A 17,920-nucleotide genomic window follows, 5' to 3' on the forward strand; every position below is an offset into this window, starting at 1 on the left:
GGACTGAAGCAAGGTAGTTCTTACCCACCTCTGCGCCCTCCTCATTTTCAGCAGGCCTCTGCCTGCAGCTAGAAGAGGAGTGGAGCTTTCTCCCCCACCAGGCCCCGCTGTCTCAGCGCTGCTTTAGGGGCAAACTTGCAACTAGGTGATTCGAAAGGGGATTATTCCAACTCAGAGTTTCTTTTCTTCTGAACTAATACAGGAGATGTCTACTTTGCGATTCTGAGAAGTTCATGGTGTCCTAAGAACTCCACGTCACTTTGGCTACTCAAAGTGGGGTCCCTTGCTCAGCAGCACCAGCATCCCTGCTCAGAGCTTGTTAGAAACGCTGCCACTCAGAGGTGCTAGAGTTTTGCACTGACAGAAGCCACGTTTGAAACAAGCCCCAAGGCCATACCTGCAACACCCAAGTTCATGTGCTTGTACTCCACACTGGGTTCCTCACCTTGGCACCCCTGGCCCATCAGCCCAGATCCTTCTTGGTCTGCAGAGGTCTTCCCGTGCAGTGTAGGCCTTCAGCAGCACCCATGGCCTCTACCTGAGTTGTGCACCAGCACCCCTGACTTGTGATAAGTCAAAAGGTCTCCAGGCATTGTCAAATGACCCCAGGGGAGGGGGAAAGTCAGTCACCTGTGTGACCCATCACCTTTAGGGTCACCTGAGACCTTGTTACAAACACACATTCTCAGACCCCACCCCAGATTGGCAAAACCAGGAGCTCCAGTGGGGCCCGGGAAACTGGGTAACTCTCTGCGAGACACAGGCACTCTGAGGTGGAAGAGGACTCGGGAAAGGCCCTGCAGTGAATCACTATTTGGTGACAAAGAAGTCACAGGGGCCCAGCATGACCAAGAGGTTGCAGGACGTGGGTGATAAAGAGCCCAAATCTGGAGCCACATGGGAGGGTTTGCAGCCACACTTCGCCCTGTGCTATCTCCATGACCTTGCCTATGTGACCTGAACTGTCAGTGCCTCAGTTGCCACCTGTGGACAACAAAAGCACTGTTTCTCCTGCAACTATCAAGGGATGAGGAAGCCTTTATGGTAAGTTGCTTAGAAGAGTGCTTCGTACCAAGAGCTTCGGACACGTCACCTACTGGTCTCATCTTCACCATCACTTGCCTGTCTTGCCCCCAATTGTTGAGTCCCCTACAAGTCAGCCAGGCAGGTGCTTCATTCTCTGCCACATCCTCAGCAGGGAGCCCTGGCCTGGCCTACATCAGGCTCTCAATGAACATCGGTGGAGAAAGGCATTGCAGTGCCCACGAGGACATGAAGACACCAGCAGAAGCCCTCTGCCTCAGGGGCTTGAACTTTGCTGTGGATCCTGTATGTTCTGAAAAGGGACCCCAGCTTCCTAGATCCAATTCTATTACAAAGTGTCCTTGCAAATGTGGCAACTGGGCAAAAGTGAGCTTCTCTATCTGTGTGGATTAGACAGGACCTCAGGTAGATCTACAGGCATGCTGTAACCAACAGTCAATCAACACACGCTTAGAAAATCATGGAAAGTCTAATGATGGGGGCGGGGTGCTTCACAGATGCCAGATGTTTTCTTCCTCTACTTCTAGGAGTCTTTCTACCCAACTCCTGAAGTCAGTCATACAACTATCCCCATTTCAGATATGCAAACACTGAGGCCCCAAGAGGTTACAGAACATGCCCAAGGTCATTGTCTAGTAAGCAGTGAAAGTGTTCTTCTCATGCTGGTCTCTGATTCCAAACCCACACCTGCCTTTCTTCCCAGGGCACTTCCTGGTCTGCACACAGGGATTACATGCCTTAAGATTGGGAGGGCAATCCAAATTTCAAAACTTCTACCTCACCTTATGCTGAAGACAATCCTAAGCAGCAGAGCACGTGTCTTATTTGGTTTAAAAACTCCATCTCTGGCAGTAATGAGATCTCTATGCCACAGCCCCGCCAGATAGCCACCTGGGAAGAAGGCAGAGTGACCACACGAGTGTGGAGAGAGAGGACAAAATTGGGAAAGTGAAAGACGTAGAAGCAAGAGCTGAATACACTAGAACAGACAGGACCAGCAGAGAGATCGCAGATGAGAGGCCTGGAGCAGGGCTGGGGCGAGCCAGCACATTCCACGGGGATTGATGAAGGTCTGCTGTGTGCCTGGCACTATGCTGAGAAGTAGACGCTGCATTGGGCACAGTCTCTGTCCTTGCCCTGCTCAAGATCCCAGTCTGGGGATTCAAAGCTAGATGACATTGTCCAGCACTATGCCATTTCTTCACACCCCAGCTGACCTCCAGCCCCCAGCACCATGGCCCATTTGCCTACAGTGAAGGCCAGCAGCAGCTTCCTGCCATGGCTGGCAGGAGTGGGTGGAGAACACCTCAGCTCTCTCACCCTGTAAGAGGGCTTCTATTCGTAGCATGATCTACATGGAACCCCAGCACTCCTTAGCAGGCCTGTGCTTGGTCGCTCAGTGACTAATCACTTCCTGTTCCCACCTGGAGTTTTCTAGTATTGCCTCCCAAGAAAACTACTTGCTAACAAATCTGGATCACAGGTCCCCACATTTTAACCTCAGGAAAGCCAGAGCATGAAAGAAGGTTCTAGAAAGGTGTGCAGTGATCCCAGTCTATTTGGCCATTTTACACTTGTATTTAGTTCTCCTTGGCTGCTCTGACTGCCCTGATACGTTTAGGAGAAAAGACAAGCCATATTTTGGCATGTAAAATGCATTCAGGCCAAGTCTCTTTAAAAACACAACCTACCAAGTAGGTGTAGAATCTCATGAAATTTTAAGGACAATAGAATGCCAAATGTCTACTCATTCCAGTGAAGACATGCTGCCAATAAGACTTAGAAGATGTGCGGCAAACAAGACTTAGAAATGGGTCCTCAGAGCAGATTCTATCATTCTGCATTTGCTTCTGAAAGTAGAGGACACCTGTTGGTACACAGTTCTAATAAGCCCAGGAAGACAAGGTTGATACACAGTTGAGTTGGCATATGATGTTCCAGAGCTCAGGACTTCAAGGCAGCTGTCAGGTGGTTCCCGGGCTCTTCTGGTCCTCACCTTCACTCAATGTCTTTTTGTTGGGGATGTAGTTCAGCAATGGATTACTGGGCCAGAGACTTGTTCAGTATTGCTCAGCAATAGCAAAACACGGTCACCAGTTGTAGGTAGCCAACTCCAGGTGAGAAACACGATAGATGTTAATGCTCACGGCTCCACACCCCCAACCTTCCCTTCAGTGAAAATGCTCTCTAAAATGTACATCATGCTTAATTGTGTGGAAGAATTCTACATCTAGCCAAACCCCATGAGCTTTCAAAAGCCAGTCCAATAACATTGAGAAGATTCACTCTCCAAAGCAAGCTTGCCAATGCCTGAGTGCCCACAGGCACCTCCTTGTAGAATGGAATGCACACAAGATATCACTGCCTGTGTTGGTTGAGCTGGCCTTTGCAATGGACGAGGTGGATGTGATGTAACATGTGAATGAATTAGCATTTACCAACAACAGGAAGAAAAAAATTCACTCTAAGATATGATGATGGAGCAGCTCTATGATCTAGACCATCCCCGTCTCCTGCGTCCTCTCTGTGTTCCTCTGCCTGGCTGGACCTCCAACTCAGCCCACAAGGATGTGTCCTTTCTAGTCAGAAGCCCTGTCATTGCTTCCAATTCCAGGCCCTGATTCCTGGTTAATGCAGCCAGATCTCGCTTTCAAGGTAGTCTCTTCAATCCCTTCCCTACCCTAACCACAGTGTGGGCTCTGGCCCCACCCTTACTCTCTACACCACCATTCCACATTATGATCTTCCTGTCCCTCTCTGTGACCCAGGACTGCCCGTGACCGACCCCACCCAACAACAAGCTGTTGAACAAGATGCCATCAGAGGGTAGAAATGACCAGAGATTGCTAACTTGAAAATTTCACAGAATACTTAATAAGACAAAGAATATCCTGAACCAGTCAAATGACATAAGAGGAAGTCAATGAATTCTAACCTCAAGGGCAATCCTACAGAACACTGGCTCGCAAATTCAGGTGCACACGGGAACCACCTGGGAACTGTACATAGTACTGACCGCTGGACCACCCACTGGCCCTGGGCTGATGGAATGGCTCTGGGCTAAGATGGGACACTGGGGTTTGTAAATTACCAGTTGAGTATAATATAAAGCAAACTTTGAGAACATTGCTTTTTTCCCCCCACATGAAGAACTAGGTGCATACAGATGCAGAAGTACACCATTATGCAGCATAAGGCTCCTTCAGGTCCATAGATTAAATGCACTGCAGTGACCAGCACCCTGGCTAGGAACACCACAGCCCCCTGGAAGCCTCCTATTTCCACCTTCCCAGGTGATCACAGCCCTGCCATCCAAGCATGGAGGAGTCCTCCCTGCTGAGAGACATCAATGTGGAGAATGGAGAGCTCCTCTCTCCTGGGAGTCCCTGCTTTGACAACAAGTGCACTGGAGAAGTTTGAATCAAGTGAGAGGCACATGGGCAGGCTTCCTGGATGAGGCCTTATTGAAGGGAGGATGGGATCTGAGGAGTGGACCAGAGAGAGGAAAGATGGGAAAGGGAGGGAAGCTGGCGAGGGCAGGGCAGCAGATCACTGGAAAAGAGGCCCCAGGAGGAAATTCTACAGACTCACAGCTGAAGACACCCTTAGGGGCCTGAGGAGTTTTCAAGCACAGCCTTCCTTGCCAACGTGTGAGCTTCGTGTGCAATAGACATTTCAGATTTTTTTTTTTTTTTTTTATGACAACCACTACCATGCTGGACTTGGGTGAGTTTAGTGGTAAATGACATTCAGGGATCTGCATGCAACAAACAAGTTTCCTGATGGCACAAAGGCTTCAAAGTGAAAAGGTGTCTGCCAGTTATTATATGTCGTTCTGCGGCACTCTAGTTCAAACAGGGACAGCCACAAATTGCTCACTGGGAATCCACTTTGTTCCCGGAAGTGAAAGCTGCTTGGATGAAGGGCTTCACTTCTGACCTTCTGAACTCTCCTGACCAAGCACATTCAGACCCCCCTTCTCGACCAATAGGAAAAGTGTACCTGTAAGAGAGCCCTTGTAGCTCCAATCACCAACTTTAAAGAGGAAAGCTGCCCTTTGAAGAAAATACATTTGCCAATGTTTCATTGAAGTCAACGGTTCCCACTCAGAAAACAAACTGGAATTGCAGGAGCCTTCATGCAGGGAACCTGCATTTCCAATAGAACAGATGCTTCAGAGAGAAACCGAGAGTGCCAGCTCTGAGAAGCAGTTCTGCTTCATGCAGCTTCAACCAGACACAAAACCCAATGTGCTTACAGAGAACAAGACCGTTCCTTCAACTGGAAGCTGCCTGCACAAAATGCTTCCATTCTGCACTTTCAATCTTTTCTCAGCCAGCACTTTCAGACAACACTTTACATCCAAAGTGCAAATTGTGCTACCCAGAGAGCCCTTGGACCTAACATCACCAATATTCACATGGAAAGTTGGGCAGTTGACAAGATCAATGACCCAGAGTTTCATTGAAATCCTTTTCCTCAAAATTTTTGAAAAGTCACTGGAAATGAAGGTGCCCACGAGCAACAAACTGTGCTTTATACAAGACACAGAAACTTCTAAGTAAAGCCCGTGACTGCTGGCTCTAAGAAGGGGTTCCAATTCCTACTAGTTCAACCAAGCCCAAATCCCAATGTGCTCTCCAGAAACACTTTTACATCCTGCAGTTGAAGCTGTTTGCACACCCTGCTTCTCTTCTGCACTTCACACGCTTCTCATTGAGCACATTCAGAGAACAGTTCAGGCTCAATATCCAAAGTGTGCTAGCAGGAGAGCCCTTGTACCTCGGAGCACTTGCTCAGATAGGAAGCGATAGGTCTGATGGATGGTTCAATTCCTCGATGATTCTGTGGAATCCATTCCTCAAACGGATTCTGAAAACTATCGTGAAATTGCATGAGCCTGTCTGCAATGACCTGTGCTTTATTGAGTGCATAGATGGTTCCAAGTGAAATGGTGCCATCAGCTCTGACAACAGGTTCTGCTTCCTGCATGTTCAACCAGGGAAAAACCGCCACTGAGAACAAAGCTACTTTGTGCACAAACTTTTTCTGTTTGCCCCCTTCAAATGCATCTCAGGATGCACATTCAGAACACATTTCCTGCAAAAAACATGAGAAAGTATCATTGCAAAAGTCCACTCTGGTGTAGCATCACAAAGTTTATTAGGAAATGAATTGCACAAGGTTTCGTTGTATTCCCATGGTCTCCTTCTTCTAAAAACTCATTGAAACTTTCATGACTGACAGCAACCAACTTACCATTGACCAAGAGCTCAGTTGTTTCCAATGGAAACTGTGCCTGCTAGCTCTCAGAAGCCATTGGATTGAAGGCTACTTCAGCCAGGTACAAAGCTCAATGGGCACGATGAGAAAAAAGTCATTTCCTAATATGAAAGCTGTTTGCCAAAATTCTTCTGTGCTGCACTTCCAAAATATTTTCAGGAAGCACACTCAGAGCACAGTTTCAGCCCATATGCAAAGAGTGCTAGCAAGAGAGCCCTTGGACCTAGGTTCAGCAACTTGGAGGAGAACTGTGGGCCCACTGGGAAGAGCAATTCCCCAAGGTTGATTGAAATCCATTGCTCAATTGTTTGTCACAGAATTCACTTGAAATGCAAATGCCTGCCTGCATTGAACTCCCACTGACCAATTGTACCAATGCTTCAAAGGGAAAGTGCCACCTCTGAGAAGCAGTGGTTCTTCAGGCTAGTTTAAGTAGTGACAAACCCCAATGTGCTCACTGAGAACAGAATGAGCTCCTGAATGTTGAAGCTGCTGAGAGACTGCTTTACTTTTGCACTCCCAAACTACTCTCAGCAAGCACATTCAGAGCCGAGGTCAGGCCCAAAATACAATGTTGGCTGACAAGAGAGTCCTTGCACCGAGGATCACCAATTTTGAGAAGGCCACAGAGACTGCTGAAAAGATCAATTCCACAAAATTCCATGGAAACCCACTCATCAGACCTTTCTGAGAACACTTGAAATGCAGGTTTCTGCATGCAAGGAACTCTGGGTGACAGATGGCAACATTTGCCAAATGCAAACATTCCTACCAGCTCTGAGAAACCGTTCTCATTCACACTGCTTCAACCAGGGAACAAGAACAAGTTAGCTTCTGCTACTTGAAGCGGCTTCCACAAACAGCTTCACTTCTGCACTTCTAAGCTGTTCTCCTCAAGCACATTCAGAGCACAGTTCAGGCATGAAACACAAAGGGTGCCAGAAAGACATCTCTTGAATCTAGCATCACCCACTTGCAGGAGGAAAGAGGACCAGCTGAGAAGATCAGTTCTCCAAAGTCTCATTGACATCCATATGTCACACTTGTTTACAACTGACACTTGAAGTGCAGGTGCCCACATGAGTGAACTGTTCTGGATCAATGGCACAGAGTCTTCAATGGGAAAGCATGCCTGTCACCTGTAAGAAGCAGTTTTGCTTTCTTCTAGCTCACCAGGAAAAAAAAAAAAAAACACCATGTGCCCACTTACAACAAAGTTAGTCCTGCAAGTTGAAACTGCTTGCAGCAAATGGCTTCCATTCCCCACTTGCAGCCATCAGTGGTTGACAGATGGCACAAAGGCTTCAATGTGAAACCGTGAATGCCAATCATTACAAGTGCTTCTGACACACTCTAGTTCAACCAGAGACAGCCCAAAGTGCTCAACGAGAACACACTTTGTTCCTGCAAGTGGAAGCAGCTTGCACGAACTGCTTCAACTAGAAAATCCCAAGCTCTTCTCAGAAAGCACATTCAGAGCACAGTTCTGGCCCAATAAAAAAAGGGTTCTAGCAAGAGGATCCCGTACCTATGATCACCTTCATAAGGTAGCTTCCCAACTTCTGTATGGAAGTGTGTTTCTCCTTGGCCATGACGCTGTTGTAGAGACCACTAGGAGCTCAGCTTTGTGCAGGATCATCTGACCAGGACTTTTTGCAAGACCTATACAGCCCTCACACATGCTCAGATGCTACAGGACTTTGCAGACCAGTCCAGGCAACAGTAGGCATCTATTCATTGGCAACAGTCTAAAGATTCCTAGTTGCATGGCATTCATTATCATCAAAGGCAGAATTTTGATCAAAAACCATATATATGTGTGTGTGTGTGTGTGTATATATATATATTTCTTTCCAACTGAATCAAGAAAATAGAAAAAATCCCCAAATCCAAAGAGTGGATCCCTATTGTGATGCTACCAGTGGAAAATTCCATAGCTGACCTCATGGGATGATTCACAGTCAAAATACAGCTGCATGAAAAAGATTACATGACATGACCTTGGGGTTATGTGGAAAGTGGCATGTGAAGTACACATTCATGTCTTCTTCAGACACGGGATTCATTTGCAGGACACCTTATGCAACTGAAAATACTCCAAAATGAGAGAAATCAGAACCATGTCTCCAAAGTATTTCAGCACAGACCAACTCCATCTATCTATCTCTCATTGAGTGTGTGTGCTCTAGTGTGTGTGTGTGTGTGTGTGTGTGTGTGTGTGTGTGTGTGGTGTGTGTGTCTTTGCTCTAGTGTGTGTTTGTACCATGATGACTAGTCAATACTTCATTGCCCCCATTGGAAAACTGACTCAGATAATGCCATCTGCAAAACTCCTAAAAACCAAAGTTCTTGCTGATAGAATGAAACATTCCTTCCTGTTGGTTTGGATGTGTCCTTCAGGAATCACTGCTACATTTAGTACACTCAAATCATCACAGTAGATCAGGTAACAAAAACATATACATTTTAAAATAATAATATATTAATGGAAACAACAAATACAGGATAGAGTAACAACTGTGTTACTTGACAAGGTCAAGGACAATGGCAAACTATAGGTTCAAACTTTCCAAGCAAATAGTAATCAATGTAAATATTCCTGGGCTGCCTCAGCCCCGCCCAGGCACACAGCAGCAGAATGGTTTTGCGAGCATCCTCAGGAGGGCTGGAGCCTTCTTTGCAGGACGAGAGGGAGGTTTAGGCTGGATCCACTCATCATTCTTTTGGGAGAGGCTCCTTTTCCTCAGCACGAAGTTGGATTTTGTGTGAGGGTTCTTTGCATAAAATACGTTGGCCTGCGCTGGAATCCTCAGCTCTGGGGAGAGAGGCAAGTACAAAAAGAAGGTGGCACTCAGGAGGTGCTCCCTAGGACACCCCAACATCTGAGAGCCTGTGCGTGCCAGGAAGGACCTGAGCCACACACCTGAGAGCTCTCCAACTCAGCACCAATACCAACAAAGACAGCCTCCACAGTCCTCCCTGAGCAAAAACTAGGCAGAGCACTTCAACAGACCTAATGTCTGTTCCTTCCAAAGGTTTTGGACTCCAGAACATCCCAGGTCCTCTTGCATCTGCGAAAGCACACCACTAGGGTTTGCATCTGAAATGTCCCACAAAGGCTCCTGTGCCGAAGATTCAGACCCCACATGGGCCGTCTTCATAGGTGGCTTTGGAGGGAAGCATTGGATGGTGAGTGCTCTGATGTCATCATGAAATTCTCATTCAAGATGAACATATTACTGGGAGGTGGGAGTGACTGGAAGAAAGGGTGGGTATGGTTGGAGGAAGACCTAAACAGAGTGCGCACTGGACAATAGTACCTTGGCCCTGTTGGCTCCACTGAATCCTCATCCTCCAAGTAGAGGTCCTCCTCTCCTCTCTGTCTTCTCTCTCTCCCTGTCTGCCAGCCTCATTCTCTCTCTCCCAGTCTATGCCTGTTTGGCAAGGGCTGAGGAACTCTCCACTGCCACACACTAGAGCTTTATGGACAGCCTCAGTGCACAACCAGAGAGAAAGCTAGGAAACCCGGAGAAAAGGCCTAGGATTCCTCTTCTGAGTTATTTTCCTCAAGTATGGCCACAGTGAGGACAGGCTGACCAGAACAGATACCACATTTGAGCCATGCTTCTGTCATTGTTGGTGCCCACCTCCATGTGGACCAGGCTTCCGAGAATGGAGGCCACACTCCAAATGCTGCCCTACTGAGAACAATGGTTCCAAAGACCAGCAAAGGGACTGCTTCCCTCCAACATGGTGTATGGTCCAGTGGTGCCACGACCCCGAGTGGGGGAATACAACAGCCCGCTTCTCCTTCCTCTGAACACCTGTTTCCTTTCAGCCTCGTCAAACCTAGAACCTGTTCTCCATCTTTTCTGGGTTGGATGTGTGGATCTCTGCTATGAATTTCTTAGGCTACCAAGGCCCCAGACAGACTTCCTCTTCCATAGATTCTACTAACCTAACAGTATGTTAAGATAGGAGAAAATTGATCCTAGAACTCATAGGGGTGGTGGTCTTCAGCATACATAGGCTGGGATCATGGCTGCTGTGGGTGTTGGGCTCACAAAAACAAACCAACCCACCAAAAAGCGCTGGCATTATTAACAGATGAGCTCTGTGGCCGACGTGCTCAGGAAGCCCTCATGTGACTTTAGTTAGGGGTCATAACCTGGCTATTGTGATCACTCCTTGGCAAGTGGACTCAGGGGCGGAAGACCATGGACTTCATCCAAACACAGATGATTCAGGCTGTCTCCCAGGCTGTGTATTCTTCCCAATTTCATCCTGTTACTGCTTGCTAGAATCCTGGCCATGCTCTGCCCGGGCAGTGGTTTTCTGGTCACACAGCAGCTTTCAATATTGCTGATTCAGTCCACAAAAGTGCCAGTTCCATCTTTAGCCCATGCATTCCCATGTTCCTCTGAAACCACTCGTATCCCAGACCACAGCCTGTAAGCAGGCTTTCCTCCTCACTCCTCACTGATGTCAGCTTTAGATGCCTGTTCATGTCCAGGGGAGGGCACCTGGTGGGGAGCCGCAATAGCCACTGGGGTATACCTTAGAACCTCGAGAATTACACCAGCAGAAGTGCAATTGGCTTTGTGCAAGAGCCCCAACACACCCTGCTGGAGTGTTCTTGGGGGTCAGAGACTACTCTTTGGTGCTAAGAGTTGACCTGAGTCCACATCCTGAACCTTGCTCCCTGCCATCTGATTGTTCCACTTACTCTGACGGTGAGAGATGATTTGGCCCAGCTCATAATCCTCCGGCTTCTCCTGATCAAGCAAGTGTAGCTCGAGGGCCCTGCGGATGATGACAGGAGCCCTATCGTGGCAGGTCACCTGGAGCAGCATGGGAGACAGGCCTTCAGGAAATGGGCCTTGAAGTGACTACTCAAGGACAGTGGGCAGGGGCATTTTGGAGGCACCTCCACTCTAAATATAAGGGCAACATCCATGACCTTACTACCTGAGGCTGGCTTCCTGCTCATCCTGTGGGCTCTTCCCATAGGCTACTGGCCCAATCCTTGTACATAGGACTTCCTGGATCTGCCATTGCTCTTTGTGGAGCCCCACTCCACTCAAGGTGAAAGGACCCCACTCCCTGTATACAGATGCAATCTCACCTCACAAGTTGGGTGGAATGGGACAGTGGCCTCCAAGATCCCAGGTCTGCCTGAGGATGCAGGCGGCATTTGGGGTTGCCCAGACACAAAACCTAGAGGGCTTTGGTCTGGATTGCCAGTGCCCAAAACAGACCCAGGAACATGACCACACACAGGAGTGCTGAAAGACAGCCACGAGAGCTCCTGGCCTCCAGAGGCTCAGTGCTGGCTGGGGTGTGGGAGGGCACCTCATCCGGCAAGGGTGGTCATTGGAAAGGGCTCCTGTCCTGCAGATTACCTGGACATTTAGTGTGCTTGCTCTACACATCCATATCGACTCTGCAGAGGGACCCTCTCAGCTCCTTGTTCAAGGAACATGCAGAACCTCACACTGCTGTCCTCCTCCATGGATGACAGCATCCCATACAGGGGAACCTGCCACCTAGGTCCCGTCCTATTCTCATCTGTCACCCATACCTGTCTCTGCCCTTCTGGACTGCATGCTGCCACCTGACACACAGACTCCCTCAGACGTGGCGGTGGACAGCTGCTGCTCTCCCTCATCTCAGCTCCAGCCCTTCACACTGACCTCTCCCTTCTTGATTCCCATCTATCCTCCTGATCATCCAGAAACTCCAATGCAAGAGGGCATGAGTAGTCCATGGTATTGGACCAGTGTCTGCTCCCCACCCAGGTGTAAGCACCAGGGGACACCCCTGCTCCCAGGCTTACCAGGACAGTCTTGGCCAGCTTTGGACTTTGAGTTTCTAACTGGACACGAATTAAGCAGGTGTCTCCCACCTGCTTGTGGGAAAGTGGCCTGGAGGACTTGCAGGATGATTCTGAGAACTGTGGGGGATGGAACATCAGCAAACCCAGAAACAGAAAGCCACCCCAGCCTGTCAGTTAGCTCTATGGGCTTCTAGCACATATGTCCAGGTGATGAGGCTTCTTGTTACAAGAAGTGGAATGGCAGCACAAGTACAGCTTGAATAAGGTAGGTGTTTACCTCCTTTCCCTTGACCTGGGGGCGTTTCCTCACGATGAAATGGTATTTTATTCGCGGATTCATGGACAGATACATGAGTGAGTGGTCAGGGACCTTGATTTCTGCAGAGAGAAGTGGAGAGAATTGTTAGGGGGCACTCAAGGATTATACCACAAAACACCCCCAACCCCTGAGAGTCTCCGCCAGGGCAGGCCAGCACCAGACTTGAGAGCCCTCCAATCCAGCTACAGTGCCACCAAAGACTCCCTCAATGATTCTTCCCTGGAGAAGATGATGCACAGGATTTTAACCAAAAGAGCACCTGACAATGGAAATAGCACCTTTGAACTGGCACCCCCTTTCTCCACAGAAAAGCCTTCTACACACATGGCTGATTTGAAGACTGTCAGCAAGAGAGTCCATCGTAGATAAACTTCCTATATTCATGTCACCCTGTTTACTTGGCCACTGGCTAAGAAGATACCAACACTCCAGGTGTTGGACACCTTCTTACTAGTTTTTCACAAACGTATCCAGTATAGTACTTTGAAGAAATGTGCAAACAAGGCCTCTGTCTTTGAGCTGAGCTGCACAGAGATGTCTACATTTTTTTTAAGATAAGTTACAAATGGGCTCCATGGTAACAGCTGGCAGGGGGAGGAAAGAAAGGGGAGAAGAAGCTCTCCCCTTCTCAGGTGTTGTCCTTGAAGAGTTAACTTGCCCACAAAAGTGAAAGAAAAGCTGCTTTTATGTGAACTTCTGCAGACTGTGAACTTCTGAGCCCCTCCCCTTACATGCTGGGTATAAAACCCTGAAACTCCCTGAACTCGGGGTTCAGGGGATTGATTGATTACAGCGAAAGCTGTACCCTCTGAACCTGGCTGCAGCCAAATTAAACTGTTTCCTGCTATCTTCAGTGCCTTGCCTCTTTGGCCCTACAACTCCTTGGGCCCCAGAACTTCTCAGTGCAGGTTGCACCTGCCAAAGAGACACTGCTAGACTTTGCATCAGGATTGGCACCCCAAAGGCTCCTGCATGCTTACACATGGGCATTCAGGGAAGCGTTGGATGGTGGGTCAATTCATCCTCTTGCCTGGATGAATTCACTCATGGATGAATACACGGAGGGGAGGTGGTATCCATCAGAGGTGTGTTGGGCATGGACATGGGAGGACTTCAGCAGGGTGGTGCCCTGGAGAACTCTATTGTTTTCTAGGTTCGCTCTCCTTCCCCTTGTTTCTCATCATGACTGTCTGCTTGGTGCTTGTATTCTGGTTCTTGTTCTACTTGTGGCTCTTCTTTCTGTCCTGCATCTTCTTGTAGTTCTTTCTGGGTCTTTTTCTTGTTCTTACATGATTCCTTCTTGTTCTTCTTCTTGTGTATCTCCCTCCACACTTCCTTCCGTTTCACCTCCTTTTTTCCTTCTTCTCCTCCTGCTCTTCATCGTGTGATCCTCTCCCCACTCAGGAGTGTCCTCTTTCTCCTCCTCCTCCTCCTCCTTCTCCTTCTTTCTCTGGCAATGGCTGGGCATCCTGAGGAGTTCAAATCTATCACACTCTTCTGCCCAGATGCAGCCCCTCTTCAGAACCCCAAGATGAAATCAGTTCTCAATCAATGGCCGGGAGTGAAACCAAGACCAAACACAAGTGACTTCCTTTCTTTGTCATACTCATAGTCAGGAAAGATTGAATAACAGACACCGCATTCTGGATAGGCTTCTACCTGTGGTAGTCAGCACCTCATCTGGACCAGGATTGCTAAACTAGATTCCACCTCCAAAAAGCTTCCCCAATGAAAACAAGATTTTCAAAATCTAGGAAAGGGCCAGCATCACTGCCACCCTCCTGCCATAAGGCATAGATGCCATCACACCTAGTGGGTTCCAGGCCCCCTGCTAGTCCTCCCTTTTCACGTTTGTTACACACAAACTTCCCCTGGTCTGGAGCCTGCTCTCAACTGATGCTTGGGTTGAAAGTGTGTTTCTGAAATCACCTTCGTAGATTCTCAGTTTGGTAATTCCTTATTCACTGGCTTATTTTTGTACCAGGGATAAAACCAGAGGCACTTAAGCACTGAGACCATTCCCAGGCCTTTCGACTTGGGGACAGGGTCTCCCTAAGTTTCTGAGGCTGTTGGGAACTTCTGGTCCTCCTGTACAGCCTCCCAAGTCCCTGAGATTCGCAGACACGGCCCCCTTGCCCAGCTCCTTGCACCTCAGTCTTCCTCATGTGTAAGACAGAGCCAACCCAAATGAGGTGGTGTGTGAAAATGGGAAAACTCACTTACATGCCCGACAGATGGTGGATTCTATTGTGGACAGGCTGGGATGGTGGAGGCTAGGAGTGTCTGGCTCACAAGAAAGGAAAGAGCACTTTCATTGTGGACAGCTCAGCATTGTGGCCTATGTTCTTCAGATGCCCTTCTTTATTGCTGGAAGGAATCATAACCTGGCCATTCTGGGATCTTCAGGAGATGGGCACCCAGGCACAGAGGACTTGGAATTATTCCAAAAAGAACCCAAACAGGCTGTCCCCTGGCCTTGACTTCCTCTTCACTGAGTCCTGTTCCCAGCTGCTGCCATCCTGATATTCTTGTGAGTAGGCAGGACTTCTCATATCCTGGCCATGGATTGGGACCTGTGCTGCTTCCGTCCATAGCAATGCTGATCCAATCAGGACCCATGTTCTCCTCCTCTTCATCTGAAGTCATCCTTATCAGTGAGCCATAAACCAAACTGACGATTGATTAAGCCTCTCTCTTCCTTGCCCCTCATCCATATTAGCTTTGCATTGCCTGACCAGGTCCAGGGGAGAACACATTTAGGGAGGTCCAGCAGCCCCCTGGGGCCTCATTGAGCACCTCCACATTGGACACGCCCATCACTGCAGTTGGTTTCCTGCACCAGGCCCACCACACTCTGGTTTTTTTAGGGCCAAGGCCCACTTTCTCTAGTGAGTTATCCTGAGCCCACTGTGGATCATTTCTCCCCACTGTCTGATTGTCCTACTTACTCTCATTCTCAGACATCATTCGCAGCAGCTCATAGTTGTCCACATCCTCATGCTGCAACCTATTTTGGTCCAAGGCCCTGCGGATGAGGCTCGTCACCCTCTCCTGGCAGGTCACCTGGATCAGGGTGGGACAAATGTCATCAGAGAATGGCTTTTAGAGGAGCTACCCAGAAGACTGTGGTCAAACATTCAGGAGAAATCTCAGCTACATAGACAAGGGCACAATCTTGTTATCCTGCTGCCTGAGTGTGGCCTCCATATACCCCCTGGGTTCTTACAATGTGCTACTAGAACAATCCTGATACAAATATCTGCCTGTACCTGCCATCCACCCTCCCCCTGGGGAGCCACATTCCACTCAGGTCAAAGGACCAAACTGCCTATGCACAGACACACTCTCAACTCACTGAGATGAGAGCAATGGACCAGGGACCTGCGTGCCAAGTGTGCTCTGGGATGTAGGCTGCCTTTGTGGGTGGAAGAGGCAGATACACTAAAAATTTTGGTCCTGACTGCCACTACACAAAACAGACTCAGATACAAGAGTGTGCACTTGAGTGCTTCATGATAGCCTCGAGAGGCCCTGGCCTCTGGAAGCTCAGTGCGGGTCTGGTTGTAATGAGGTACTTGACTCAGCACTGGCAGGCACTGGACATGTCTCCTCTGCAGCTGGACACCTGCAGCATTAGCGTGTCTACTGCACATCCATAGAAATTCTGCCAAGAACCCCTTTAGCTCCCTATTCACATACATGCAAAGGCTGACATTCCGAAGCTTTGGCATGACCCCCCAGGTGATCCCGACCCCAAATTCCCACACCTAGTCATGCTACGGAGGTTCTCTTCCCAGCCACCAGCAACACATCCCCTCCTACCCATGTGACAAGTCACTGTCACCTCCTCTGCTCCAACCTCACTCACTGAGAATACCAAGTTCTAGGCACTGCAGCCTGCACCCTGGACATTTCTCTGACCTCATCTGCCCACAGCACTTCCGTCTGCACTTCTGGCCTGCAAAACCCACAATACACAGGCCCACTCACCGCTGGAGCTGGGCATGCTGAGGCTCTCCCTCCTCAGGTCAAGCCCTTAAGATGGACCTCTCTCTTCTTTATTTCCCAACACAGCCCCGGGGTTGGCTGTGTCTCCTGCCTTCCACTGTGTGGACACCAGGAGGCAGCCCTGCTGTCAGGCTTACCAGGATGCGCTTTGTCTCCCTCCGGCTCTGTCCCTCTAGGAGGACGTGAACAAAGCGGCTGTCTTCCACCTGCTCGCTGGAGTGAAGCAGTGAGGAGCTGCTACTGGTGACTTTCCTCTTGCACCACTCATTGCTTTGGGTGGCCTGGGGCGATGGTCCTGCAGCCACTGCAGAGCTGCTGCTCCCAGCTGCTGGGATCCTGGATGCCACTGCCACGGAAGGCTCCGAGAACTGTGGGGGATGACAACATCAGCAAAGCCCAGCACCTGCACCCCACCCAGCCTGGCAGTTGGCTCCGTGGGCATTCTACAACATCCATTCAGAACCTGAGGTTCTTGTCCCCTTGGAGGATGTGGAGTGGCCCCAGGAGTAAAGACTGAAGAAGGTGGCTGATTACCTCCTTTGGCTTGACCTTGAACCACTTTCTGGCAGCTGTTTCCCGAAGAACGAAGTTATAATCCACTCTGCCATCCAGGGCGTAATATACGTTCCCATCAGCAGGGAACCTCAGCTCTGGAGAGGAAGGGGCAGAGGCGTGGTAGGTGACACTCAAGGAATACACTACCCAACATCCCCCACAACTGACAGCCTCTGCCAGCGCAGGTCTCACACACAGACCTGAGAGCCCGCAAATCCACCTACTGTTCCACCAAAGACTCCCCACTGATTCCTCCCTGAGGACCCTCTATGCACAGGAGGTCCACTACAGGATCACTTTCAAGGAAATAGCCCCTTGCACCCCAGAACCTCTCAGTTCATGTTGAACCCGCCAAAGAGAAACAGCTAGACTTTGCATCTGGATTGTCCCCCAAAGACTCATGTGTTGAAGGTTTTCTCCCCACTGCAGCAATGATCACAGGTGGGTTTGGGGGAAAACACTTGATGGTTGGTGCCTCCACCTTGCCAGTGCATTCATCCACTCAGACGGGGCTACGCTAACTTGAGGGGTATGGTTTGGAGGTGTGTTGAGCGTGGGTGGAGGATGTCCACAGCAGGGCTGTGCCATTCAGAGCAATATATTTCTCTTGAGTTCCCCACTTCTGCATTTCCTCCTCATGAGTATAATTCTCATTCACATTTTTAATCAATTTATTGTTATACTTCTTGTTCTGCTTGTGTTTCTCCTTCTTGTTCTTGTCCTTCTTTATCTTCTCCTCATGCTTCTTCTTATAGTCATCTTGACCTTCTAATTCATTGTCCTCTCCTTCAACTCATTTTCACTTTTCTCCTCCTCCTCCTCCTCCTCCTCCTCCTCCTCCTCCTCCTCCTCCTCCTCCTCCTTTCTCCTCTCTC

The sequence above is a fragment of the Callospermophilus lateralis genome, unplaced genomic scaffold (genome assembly GCF_048772815.1).
Source record: "Callospermophilus lateralis isolate mCalLat2 unplaced genomic scaffold, mCalLat2.hap1 Scaffold_1342, whole genome shotgun sequence".
Lineage (NCBI taxonomy): Eukaryota > Metazoa > Chordata > Mammalia > Rodentia > Sciuridae > Callospermophilus > Callospermophilus lateralis.